Source organism: Syngnathus scovelli, chromosome 4 (assembly GCF_024217435.2).
Source record: "Syngnathus scovelli strain Florida chromosome 4, RoL_Ssco_1.2, whole genome shotgun sequence".
Lineage (NCBI taxonomy): Eukaryota > Metazoa > Chordata > Actinopteri > Syngnathiformes > Syngnathidae > Syngnathus > Syngnathus scovelli.
Genome location: NC_090850.1, coordinates 18,230,730 through 18,243,532, shown reverse-complemented (window position 1 = coordinate 18,243,532; position 12,803 = coordinate 18,230,730). Strand labels below are relative to the sequence as shown.

Below are 12,803 nucleotides of genomic sequence, written 5' to 3'. Positions count from 1 at the left end.
GCGGGTTAGGTATCTGCGGGCCACAGAGCGGCAGCACCGGGACAGACGTCTGCCTGGCTGCCGACAGGTCCGATCGATCAATAGGCCGACTCTTCCCTCCTCCATCTTGCTTCCTGTCGTCTCTCCCTCCCGCCTGACAGCTGCGTTTCTCTCTGTCTCGACACCAGTTTTCCAGGCTCATTTCTTCCATGCGCTGGACTCTCCTTTCAACCACTGACCCTGACTCAAAGTTGTCTCCTTTCGGCTTCTTATCCTCCTTATGAATTCATAGCTATTATCAACTTCAGACAAGGAGGAGAACGTATTTAACACACTTAAGGCATTGTGGCGCCTGAGCCCTAAAAGCAAACTCACCAGTTGTTTAAACAATGTAGTAAGGCTGACGTAGTCATGAAATTCAAAAACGTTTTTCATGTGGCTACAACGGATTCATTGAATTTCCATTCAGTTTAATTTGGAAAGTGGATTTGAAAGATGTGTGTTGACGAGGTAACCGATCTTTAAATATTATATTAATATTTTTACTGCTGGTATCTAATTTATGACATTGGTGATTAGTCATATGTACTGAAGCGTCAAAGCATTTTGTGTATGCGCGTATGTGTGTGCTGATTTGTTTTTTGGGCATGACCTCATCCAGCGAGGAGCGCTCACACGTCCCTAATCATTTTTCCGTGGGATGCCTCACCTTCCCATCAAGTGCTTCTTCTCCTGTTGGCCCCTGGGTAATAAAGATAATGGTGTGAACTTCAACTCCATCTCAGAGCAATTTCTCCTTTTTAAAAAATAAATATCCGCCGGCTTTATCCATTTGAACAGGGTTACGTTGGGTGAGAAAGGAATGATATCTTGGAGAAAATGTACGCATGACCTTTGATTTTTGTCTACTTTCGGGCAGTATGTGCTCCTTTTTAGTGTAATAAAAATTGATCTTTGGCTCTTGGCACATTAGTGTTGAGCTTTGAAATTACATTTGCAGATCGTGTATGTGATCTGGATCTGAAAATCAGGATTCAGAGATGTTTTGGATTATTGCGCTGTACACTACACTCACTATTAAAATATAACAAAATAGAAATAAAAATTAAATAAAGTTATGGTTTTTTTCCTCTTATTTCGTCTAGATCGGGTAGTTAGCTGTTGCGTGCTAACCAGAATGCTAACTTGCTTTTAGCACAGCGGGCTAAGTCATGGATGGATGATATGAAATGTATGCTGCAAACACCAAAGTTGTTTTTCATGCGAGCACGCTGGATGTTTATGCCTCCAGCTACGGTAAAATATAGCAAAATACTAATAATATAGCCAGCTAGCGAGAAAAGGGTTTTCACTCGTTAGCTTTACTGTTAAAAGACTGCCTAGCTATCTTCCCATCATTGATCGTTTCCCTTTTTTCCTTTTATTTACTGGCTTCAAACTCTACTACTTTAGCCTTAAGGAGCTAAAGAGATAAAAGCAATGAGTCCATTTCCTCTCTTGTTCTTCATCATCTTCTCCGGATTACTCTAACTTCACAGTAGCTTCCTTGAAGACCAGCAAGTGTCTTCACACACACACTCTAGACCGTCCATTGTGTTTATGGGAAGCCTTGAAGTAGTAGAGAAGCTTCTTAACAGCATGACGCGAGTTCTAAGAAGGACACACACACAAACAAACACACTAATGGCCTTGTATTATCCATCAACAGCGGCACACAGACGCACACACAACTAAATATACATTATCAGATTTCTTTTTGGAAAGTCTACAAAGGGAAATAACCTCCAAATACTTTCTTACTTTTAAAAGACTTTTGACAACAATGTCGAAGATTTTATTTTAGGCCCGCTAAACTGTTACTAACCAAAACAGCAGCACCCACCAAGGGATATAAACAGCCACTCAGAGGAGTGTGACGTCTTACTGCAATTTATAAATGAGTTAACAAAACTCTTCAAACATCACCGTGGTGTACATGTTTATTTTACATGGACGTTTCCATAAAACTTTATTTCATTTTGTTTTCATAAAAGTTGCTGTATTGCAGCATTGTCCCTTGAAGTAATGATGTAGCACAACATGACAGAAATATCTATAAATTGTGGCCAAGTGGGGCAATGACCCAATAGATCGGGCTGGACTGAAAAAAAAGCTTGTGTTTGACAGTTGCAATCTTCTGTGATGCTCTTTACCGCCACCTACAGGATTTCCCAATCAAACTGTCAATGCAAACCTTTACACACATGCATCGCAATGGACTTTGACCTCAGCTTCACGCCAGCACTCAAGGACAAACCCGGTTCGCCTCCATCGGTGGCCCGCAAGCGCAGATCGTTGTCAGAATATTTAGCTAGTGCATCTTGTTGTCGAGTGGACTTTAATGAAACTGGCCTGCTGGGAGACATGAGGCCAGTGAGAGTAAATTACGCCTCCCGCTCTCGTCGCTCTCAGCAGGTCTGCTTGCTTACAACAAGCAACCTACTCTGGATTGTTGGGATTTCCAATGCCGATGTGCTGTTGTGCACTTGCAAGTCCCAGTGTGTGTGTATGTGTGTGTGTGTGTGTGCGTGCGTGCGTGTGTTTTAATTATTGTTTGTTTTTTAATTATTGTTTTCCCCTGCACACACGCACACACACACTACACACACATGGCGAATGGATGGCGGCTGAAACTACTGCTGCCTCTGCTGACAGGGGGGGGCATTGATTTTTTTTTTACCCCCCCCTCTGTTTTCTCTGGGATTTTGACAGAATCATAGCACCATGGAAACAAAGAAACTGCTTTGTGATAGAGAAAAACCTTTCATTTTGGTGCAGGCCTGAATGGCGGCTTGCCACTGATAACAGCATGGACAATCACACAACACAACACACACATAGGTATACACACAACACAGCACATATACGGTTAAGGTATGATTGCGAACGCAAACAACAAAGTCTTTTCGAGTCAACTATAAGCCTCAGCTCAGACTCTCAATCACAGTCACAATCAACTCGAGCTTGAAAAGCTGATTTTTATTGCTATGCCGACAAACATGCACATCTTCAAAGGTTAAACAATCAAATATCTGATGATTTTTAATCCAACTTTTTTTGATTAATCGATGGACCTGGAATTTAAAAATTGCCTTTTAAGTTCCATCTCGCTTCAAAAACAAGACAATATTTCAAATTGAAAGTGCAGGAAATGCCCAAGCATGAATTAATTATGATTCTGTCACTGGTTTGGACATGACAGGAATTGTCATTGATTGATTTCTAAAATAAAAGCAGGTGTTTGCGGTTGCCCTATTTTGATTTAGCACAAAGATAATCAGTCTGTTTTCATTGAAGGCTCCAGAAATCAGATCATATTTAGTGTCCAGAATTCCCGATATTTAAATCATTTTAAATGAAACAAGCTCTCAAAATGTTTAATTGATTATCAAACAAATTATTGACTAAACTGATCATCTATTGCCGATTAATTGATTAATCATTCTACTGTGTGTGAGTTGATTATAAAAACAGTGCGGTGTGCAAAACGTAAACAATATTTAAGTGTCTGTAATAGCTCAAGCAGCGACCTGAACCCCCTCGCCCCAAAAAGTGCATGTTTGTTGGGTTATTGAGACAATTTCCAAAGGTCTGCTCATCCTGTGGTGAGAAAAAAACAAGAACGGCCGGCAACAACATGCTGACAGACAGCGTTGCGGCACTAAACAGTGAACATGCACAACCAGATTGCTCTTCATTAAGCGATTTGACCCGCGGATATTAGATTTCCGCAGATTCTATTGCATTTCGCATCTTTTTTATCATTATTGAGATGACGAGGGATCAAATCGATTCTGTGTCAAATTAACGTGAGGAACACCAGACTGCCTGGCTTTTCTCTTTGTGTGTGTACGATTTTCTGTTTGTGTGTATGTAGCGCTGGATGTGTGCGTGCGTGTTTGGTCACTGCAGTATGTCGAGTTTGTCTCCATTGAACTGTTGGTGTAATATGAACTAATGTGAACTAAGACAGACGTTTGAAGAAACAATCTGCTCTAAATATGATCCAGTGTAGATAACAGAAACAGGATTTTGCTTTGTTTTCCTGTGAGCATCAAGAGAAACAATTCTGGCCAATGTGGATGTTTTTGTCTATTTTATTTTGTTTTATTTTGTTTAGTTTTCTTTTGTTTTATTTTATTATGTTTCGTTTGCTTTTTCATGCCCATAAAGATAGCATGAATTATATTTTCACTAGCGGAGGCAGCACTTCATCACCAACACACCAAAGATTGATCGCATTTACTAAAGGGTTCATTTTGCTGGGGCTGGATTATTTCTTTTGACATTCTTTCCATATAGGAAAAAAATGTCTACATCTCGGCGTCGTGGCCTTTCCACGATGACTCATCTCATCGGCAGCCTTTCGCCTCACAACAAAATGTCCCATCTGCTAACATTTCCACGTTTCTCCGCCTTCAATCAATAGCAATAACACACACATATAGGTCCTCTTCTCTTTGTTAAATGTGATTGCCGTCGCCACGCTTCCAAACAAAACATGTTGACACGCGCCACCTATGCTTTTCTGAATTGCCATTCCACCATTGCATTGATTGTTTCCTCTCATTCTATATTACCTTTTTAAAAAAACATACACTCACACGAGCCCACCTCCATTTCAACTTAACATGATTGTTGACACGTGCATAAATCGATCCGATTTTTGGATGTCTTGTCATTAAAGTGTCCGGATGAGATAATGACTCCACGCTCCTTCTTAGTTAGTTAAACACGCGTCAGGGATTATGATGTCAACTAGATTAAATGATCAATTAGACACACATTCAAGGCGGAGCGTGTAACCCCTCCCGTTCAACACACACACACACACACACACACACACACACACATTGAGGGATGAGGCCATATGTGTATGTTGGTCAGTTGGTCGGGGTTGTGGAGAAGTGGGGGGGGCATGGCTTTTTGACCTTGAGCTCAGGGGTCAGGCAGCAGACGGACGGCCAGCTGGACATTTCCATCTCAAAGACCCCTTAGGACCTCTCACACACACACACTTTACACGGAACCTCAGCCACCTCCCCTCACTGTGGATGCTGGGATGCTTTATGAGTGCAGAGGAGCGGCAGCCATTCATTTCTTCCTAACTCGGGGTCTAATGGAGAGGCCTAAACTGGAAACCTGAGCTCTTATTGAGTAATGAGCCGCCCCTTTACTGTCATGCGTGTGTGTGTGCGTGTTTTCCAGTGCGGCCAGCATCTGACCCTGTAAATGATGACTCCCTCCCCTCATCCACGGTGGCTCTTTACTGCTAATAACCTCTGATCAGATCTCAGATGGCCGAGCCCTCGGCCGGGTCTGGACTACCTCCAGCTTAATGCGCCACGATCAAGCGTGGGCATCTCTAGCAAGATCCGCCTTCAACGCAGCCGCCGATGCCGACTACTTGTTCTAATATCTCCGTGAGGAGGGAGGCGCTTTTCTGCGGGCTAAGTTGATCAGTCATCCCCGACCAATACTAACCACGTCGCCGGGCTCCTCTCCTCCCATCTCCTCCACCACACAGGAGACGGCGGAGAGCGACCGTGATGTACATTTACCTGCAATTAGATTTGCAGCGGCCAATGATGAACGCTTCTCAGAGCTGTATATGGCAACAGCTTGATCTGCTTGCATGCGTGTGTGTGTCTGTGTGCGTGCGTGTGTGTGTGTGTGTTATTTCATTTAACAGTCTCTTCATTCGGTCATTTCAAGAGCTGCTCAAAAGACAACATTTTGCATACAGCTCTTGTATCGACATACCAATGTTGTGGCTCAACTTGGTTTGCGTGTGCTCTTTTATCTCTGGGTCACACGTTGAGGCCCGGTGCCGTTCGGTGACAGCCCGGTAGTGTTTACGTGGCCCTTTGCAGAGGCCAGTGCATGGATAATGATTCAACCATTGGAGATTAGTGATGGGATGAATACAATGGCGGCGCTGATAGCTGCCTCTGTCTGTTTGCACTGGCATTGCTGGGAACGGCGCAGATAACACACACACACAGTAAGTCAGTCCGTGTACACGTGTTCTCAACGGAAAGCACTTTAACAAGAGGCTCATGTCTACGTGCGTGTGGACAGGGCTGTGTAAGCACATCAGTTTCGGGCAGAGACACACACACACACACACATTTTAGATTTCGTCGTCCCTGAACCTCTCATCTAATCGCTCCTTTCTTTACCTCCACACACAGCTCCCACCACCACATCCCCACCTCGGCCTTCCTGCTGTGATTTACCGGCCCCTCCCCTCACCTCAGCGGCACATTAAGAGCATTTAAAGTGTGGCCGTTACTAAACAGGGCTCTTTATGGAAGCCAGCGCGCACCTCCGAAGCCCATTATGTCTGCATCAAAGTGGCATAACGGTGACTAATGAGCGATGGATATCATGAGAGACTGTTAAATCTCTATTGGCTATTGTCCCGAGTGTGTACGCGTGTGCGTGTTGCCGATTGGGAGCTTTCAGTTCAGTGCAAGACACGCAGTGCATTTGCTCATATACTGGCAGCCGGGGGGAATCTATTTACTTAACTGCAAAGAGTACAGAGTACAAATACTTGCCTGAGGGTGGATTTAGACACGCTACTGACGTCCGTTTTTATCAACAAATAACTTTCCAAATGTTTATTGACGAAAGTTCACATGGGAAATAATGGAAATCGAATAATACGTTTTGGAGTCAAACTGCTGCCACGTTAAAATATTCAATGACCGTATTTGTTTTAAGAGTGTTTTCTTTTATGCCTTTATTGAGCCAGGGCATGTATTTATAATAAATAAATATAATTCTCAAACCAATTTTAGTCATCTGAAAGTGAAAATCACTGATTTAAGCAATGCTGGTATGTACTTACAATTTTTTTAAGTTATGGTAATAGAGTAAAGTGGAGTACGTCAATAAGTCCGTCTTAATGGCTTGTATACCAAATATTTTGTTGTGCGAAGTGCCTCATGAATGTCTCATTTCTGAAAATGTGTCTGTGAGCGAGCTATTGTGCACTTTCAGCCCACTGTTAAGTAACTCTTATCAAATTAGCCCGTCGTGTCTTCGCACGAGTGTCATTCATTTGTTGTCTAGAAGCTAAAGGTGATATGAGTCATGTTTTTGTTTTGTTTTCCATTGTTTTGATTCAATTTAGTTTTGTGTCATCTTAAATCTTCCCCATACCGGAGCAATCTTCTTAGCAAAATGTCACTCAAGTATGTTTTCCCAGTGGAGCAGCTATGCATAATTTTCTGAGGTTTCTGCCCCATGAAAAAAAATGCATCTCGAATATACTAAAAATGAATCTATTTAATCTAATTAATGAAATAATTCATTTAATTAATTACTTTATGTCACGCTCTTATTTTTAGATTTTCTGCAATGTGCAGTTGACCCCCCCCCCAAAAAAAAAAAAAAAAAAGAAGCACTGGCGGAGCTAGAAGGGGGCCTCGGGGTCGTTGCCCCCCCCTGAATTATGCTTAACATTTGTAATTAGTTACTATTTACTCTAAGAAACATTACTGTAATAAAAAAGTTAAAATAATGAAACATTTCCTGTCACATCTGTAGTGTAATAGTTTACCTGCCCGTGCCAAAATTCACCTGTGAGTTCATTCCAAGTGAGTGTGACTCATAGTCCTTTGCTGCAATGCTGATGAGACAAGATGGAAGTTCTGGCCGTAATCCCATAATGGCCGCTATTCAATAACAGGAGAAGCCATGTAATCCTCTTTTAAATGCAGCGTTTGTTGTCCTTATGCCACACACTTTCCCTATTAATCCCACGCGGGCCTGCCCTCACGCAACCCCTTTCCGAGCTGCATCCAATACAATTTGTATGGATGCATTTTACCTTTTCAACACTGAGAGTCACGCACCCAAACAAATATCCTTTTGTTATTGGGAATAATGTTCATTCTTGCTTTGTTTGTCATTAGAGTCACCGAGAACATCTTCACCCCTGACGGAAAGTGGTACGTTCTCATCGGTTTATCTTCTGGGAGCCATCAAGGAGCCTGATAACTCACAAGCAAACAGACACAAGTATCGCATTTTGTCTTTTGCTTTGAGAAATAATTGTCCTCTTGTTGCTACATGAATCGCAATCAATGATCATTTCTCCGTCTAAATGGGACAGTCTTGTCATCCTCGGTGATCCAGGAAATGTCTAAGTGGACAAGCAAACCCAAATCTCTTTAGCTACCAGTTTTTATAACGTTCTTAAAGACAGTGTCATTAGATTTACGATGACGCGACATTTCTTTTAGTATGAAATTCTACTGAACTCTCGAACAAATGAACAATTTGTCACCATCTAGATTCTAGACAAACTGTCGTAAGGCGCTCACACACACAAACACACACGCACCTGAAGAGACAGAGGACATAATACATCTGCTTTCTGCATTATGGATTTTCAAAGACTAGTAAAAGACGCCAATGCTTGACATAACCACTGAGCGCCTTGTTAAACGCGCACACGCTGCGCTCCTGACTGCCCGTCCAGCCTGCCTATTAAACGTGCCACTTTCCTCGTGTAAGTGGCTGAGAGGGTCTTAACCGATGGTGAGGGACAAACCGGTTCCTGCGGCATTATTAAAGAGATCGCCGTCGCTGAGCTTGTTAGTTTCTCGAGGCATGCCACTGTTCATTGAACAAACTTGGCATTAACTTTTGACTCAGCTCCTGTTTATCATATTTTCAGATCCTATCAGAAATTGGCCCACAGGGGGTTCCCAATTTTTTGCTGCGGCGAACAAGTCAGGTGAGTGAACCAACATTAGTCACCTAACACTAACCCCAAATCTAAAATCAGGAGAGAACAGTCATGCATAAAGCAACGTTGTAAAGTTGTGCGCAAACAAGTGAAAGAACAATCAAGCCATGAACTCGTTTTTTACGGCAGCGTTACGCAAACGTTTGCTAAAAGGGGCTACTGTTACTCATCAAACTGCATCTGAACAGAGGTTGACTGGATCTGTTTCAGGGTCGTGCTTAGTCCATCGTCAAACATTTTGTGACTAGTTAGCATTCTTTATGTCAGACAAGCGCAGGTTAACCAAAACAAATGAAAAAAATTATCTATCGTTTTAGTGTAAATGCTGCTGATACATAACACAAAAATACTGAACATATTATTTCTCCTTACTTAAGTATTGGGACAATTAAAATCATTGATGTGATATCCCTGCATGAATGAAGTTCTTGATGTTTTAAAACAAAATGAAAATATCATGCAATCAAGAGAAACATTTCAAAACAAAGCTATTGACACCCCACCTAAAAATAAACATTTTTTCAGCCAAGAAATGCATGATATCTTAATAATAATAGAAGATATTCTTTTATTTGTCCCACATGGGGAAATTCCAATTGACATATTACATAAGATTTATGGCACTGTCATACAGAGTGACAAAAACAGATGAGAAGTCCTGTAATTGGCGAGAAAGAAAATGACTTGCATCTCAAATAAGAGAAGTGAGCAAAGCCTCTTAATGATGAGCCAGTGCCCCCGTTCAATCATGACGCTGACAGTGCTGACAAATGACTGATCAATGCTTGGATTTTTATTCATACTCTACGGTATACTAACAGCTCAACATTCAGAATTTTAAGTGTACTAGGTGCTGTTCTATCCAATTGCGGCTCAAAGTCGATAAGAGGGCGGCAACTAGTTGAGAAACTCCAAATCATGAAACTTCAGCAGATGCTGCTGTTTTGGTTAGCAATTGATTAATCAAGAACCTTGAATCCAGAGAGAAAGAGAGAGAGAGAAATTGGGCGAGTGTTTTAGTGCATTGACCATGCAGACCTTCCTCAGGACAGCGCAAGGGGTTGTGTGACCCCCATTCACCTCTGACCCTTTTCTACCCTCAGCTGGTCAAACTCTAACCCTAAGACAGATGGATAACGCACTGGCCGCTTTATCTCCTCCTGACCACACGCTCAGCCGTAGCCTTTGCTTTCACCTCTCCTTGCCCCCTTGATTGCATCCAGCCTCGTCCTCAATATGGACCACAACATTAGGTACACCTGCCAGAAGATGCGCCTGTCAAACAAAGGGGTTGAGATTTTAGAAACAGCTTTTGGGATGATTCAGTGTTAACCACAATTTAAAAAAAAAAATATTGTTACATTTTTCTTGGGAAAGGAACCAGTATCGGAAATAGAAACCACACACACTATAAGTCTATAGAGTCATGTGACATCTCCAAACCAATCACTGCAGGAAAATATAGAAGTGTGGTCTAAAAAGAATCATAATAAATCTGTTTCAATACATATTTTTACATTTTTAATACTACGGTGATCATTTTCAGATTTGTGCAAAATGTCAATTTTTACGATGTTGACTTCAAAATTTGGGTGAATAATGACAGCAATATACTTGTTTGTATTTTTCATTTTTATTTTAGAAAGTGAACTACTTGCTTCATTCAATGCCGTTATTATTAATATTATTATGTTTGTCTGTTGTGGGGGTGACTTATTTTCATGCATTTGGTCCACAGGCCTTAGGTTTGACACCTGCGTGTAAATTTTGCTATTTGAATAATTCTCATGTTAAAGTCATTAAATTGAGGTTAATTGTGCTTGTATCAGCTGTATATATAATATTATTATAGAAAAAAAAATCACCGTTTGTTTACTTTGTCATGCACCACGGCAAGCTATACCATAATCTCACTTTTAAAGACAAGGTTTCGACTCTTTTGAACGTTTTATGTTTAGATAGGAGCATCATTAGTTTTTACATGTGCATAGTCGTGTTGCAGCAGCCTCTCTATATCCAAAAGGGAGGCTGACGCTGCAAGGCGGATCGAACCTTTCGATTGATACTGAAAAATTTGCATATAGTGATTCTCTTTGAGCGCGGCGCGGATCCATAACGAGAGCGGCCGGCTATTCAAATGCAAGCACGCCCGGAGAGAAGCACCAGACGCCGGGACAGGAAAACCTCAAGCTATTTGCCTTTTTTTCTGCTTTTTCTGGATCTTTTTTCAACAACTGCCACGCCATGGATGCTGATTGTTTTATCCCGCGATAGGATGGCTGCAACGTGGACAAAAATGCCGTAATGGGGAAAACACGCAGGACGTGGAATGAGCAGAGGGTGGTGGGAAAATGAGGATTTTCTTTTCTGAATGATGACATGCCACACGGAGAGCTGCGTGACACAATCTGGCTATGCGGTAAATTCTGGGTTGTCTGTGTGTGCGTGAGAGTTGTTGAATGTGCGTGTGTGTGGGCTCGGGTGGTGCGTTTACGTGTCATAGTGAGACCACTTGAAAGCAAGAAGACAAGACCTCACTGCCTTGTATCCATCCGCACGTGAACTTGAACGCACCACAGCCCGATGAGTTAGTGCTGCACTGGTCATCTATCCCCGCCCGTTAAACATATTTGTTTTCATTTTTGTTTTAGACTGAAAAATTCGCTTCATTTAATACCCTAATTATTCATATTATTATGTTCCTGTGAGCGCTATTCGAGCGAAACACTTATTGATTTTTCCTCCGTTTAAGGCAGCCAATATGGAGACTAAAAGTGCTCATACAGGACGAAGACAAAACATTAGGTACACTTACAATGCAACATCTAAATAAAATTAAAGGTTTTTTACTATGATCATTTACCATAGGTAATGTGGCCATGCATATATTTTTAAACATTGAAGGCCACTTCATTAGGAACACGCTGCAAGATCCAGTAATGTATCAGCATGATTTTGCATTTGACTCAATTATTGATTGATTGTCTGCAAGGGAGAACACGTGATGACGACCAGTGGTCGATGCTAAAAACCGTAAAGATGACGTTTATTCATTTTATCTTTACATTTCTTCCTGCAATTGTCCTTTTGATCTTTTTTATTTTTACATTTAATCTATAATCGGTTCATTGTACCATGAAATGTACACCAAACGGGAGATTATTTTTTTATTAGGATATTCACAAATTTAGACAGTTAAATACAATTCATGCAATAAATGCACAGTGTTTAATCCCGCTCCCGTATTTCATATTTTACAGTAGCATTTGCTATCAAAATATTAGGGACAGCTCCTTGTATGATCCTGTTTAGATATACAAGGCACGATTAAGCATCGAGTTAAATTAATGCATCAGAATTGAACACAGGGGAGAATTTTGTGTTGGTTAAAAGTGTGCCTAATCTAGTGTCCGGTGGGTGTACAAATCATTGAATGTTGTCAATTTTTGATAAATAATTCAAACCCCATTTTGTAACGTATTTAAATCATTTGATTTGAAGTTTTTTTTTAAAAATGCCGAAATGAGCGCAAATAAAACCGTGATAAATGAAGCGTGTTTTGCGCTCATTAATAAATTTGCGTTGATCGTTGATAATCGTTAACAAGGTTTGTCGCCTCAAGTGTGTGGCCTAATAGTTGGAGTCAGTGACAGCATGCAGCGGCATATGGAGCCCCTTAATGTCAAACGAAGCCTCGTTAATTGCACATGAGAGTGCACGAATGCAAGCAAGTGACGCGGAATAACGTCGCGCACGCCTGCATGCGGGCAGGAGGCAATTACTTGACTTTCCCGTGAGCAAGGCAGCACTCGGTCATCTAATTGTTGAAGGATTGAGAACTAATTATTTGCGATTAAATACACATTTTTGTTCATTATACTGTATAGCAAAAATATATGTAACAAGTCTATTCCTTATTTTTATTTGAATTATTTATTACCATTTGGACAGTTAGTCATTTCGAGATTTTGATGGGAGTTTAATCAATATCCTCCGTCTCTGTTGTTTTTTTTTTAAGCCG

General features: G+C 41.2%; 1 long non-coding RNA gene across 1 annotated transcript in view; it reads left to right on the top strand.

Annotated features, from left to right (window-relative positions):
* LOC137840229 (uncharacterized) overlaps window positions 1–8,286 on the top strand; it is a 151,213-nt gene extending 142,927 nt beyond the window's left edge. Inside the window, exon 5 of the long non-coding RNA XR_011086733.1 lies at window positions 7,944–8,286. This is a non-coding gene — a long non-coding RNA (uncharacterized lncRNA). The remainder of the gene's footprint in view (window positions 1–7,943) is intronic.
* The last annotated feature ends 4,517 nt before the right edge of the window (window positions 8,287–12,803 follow it).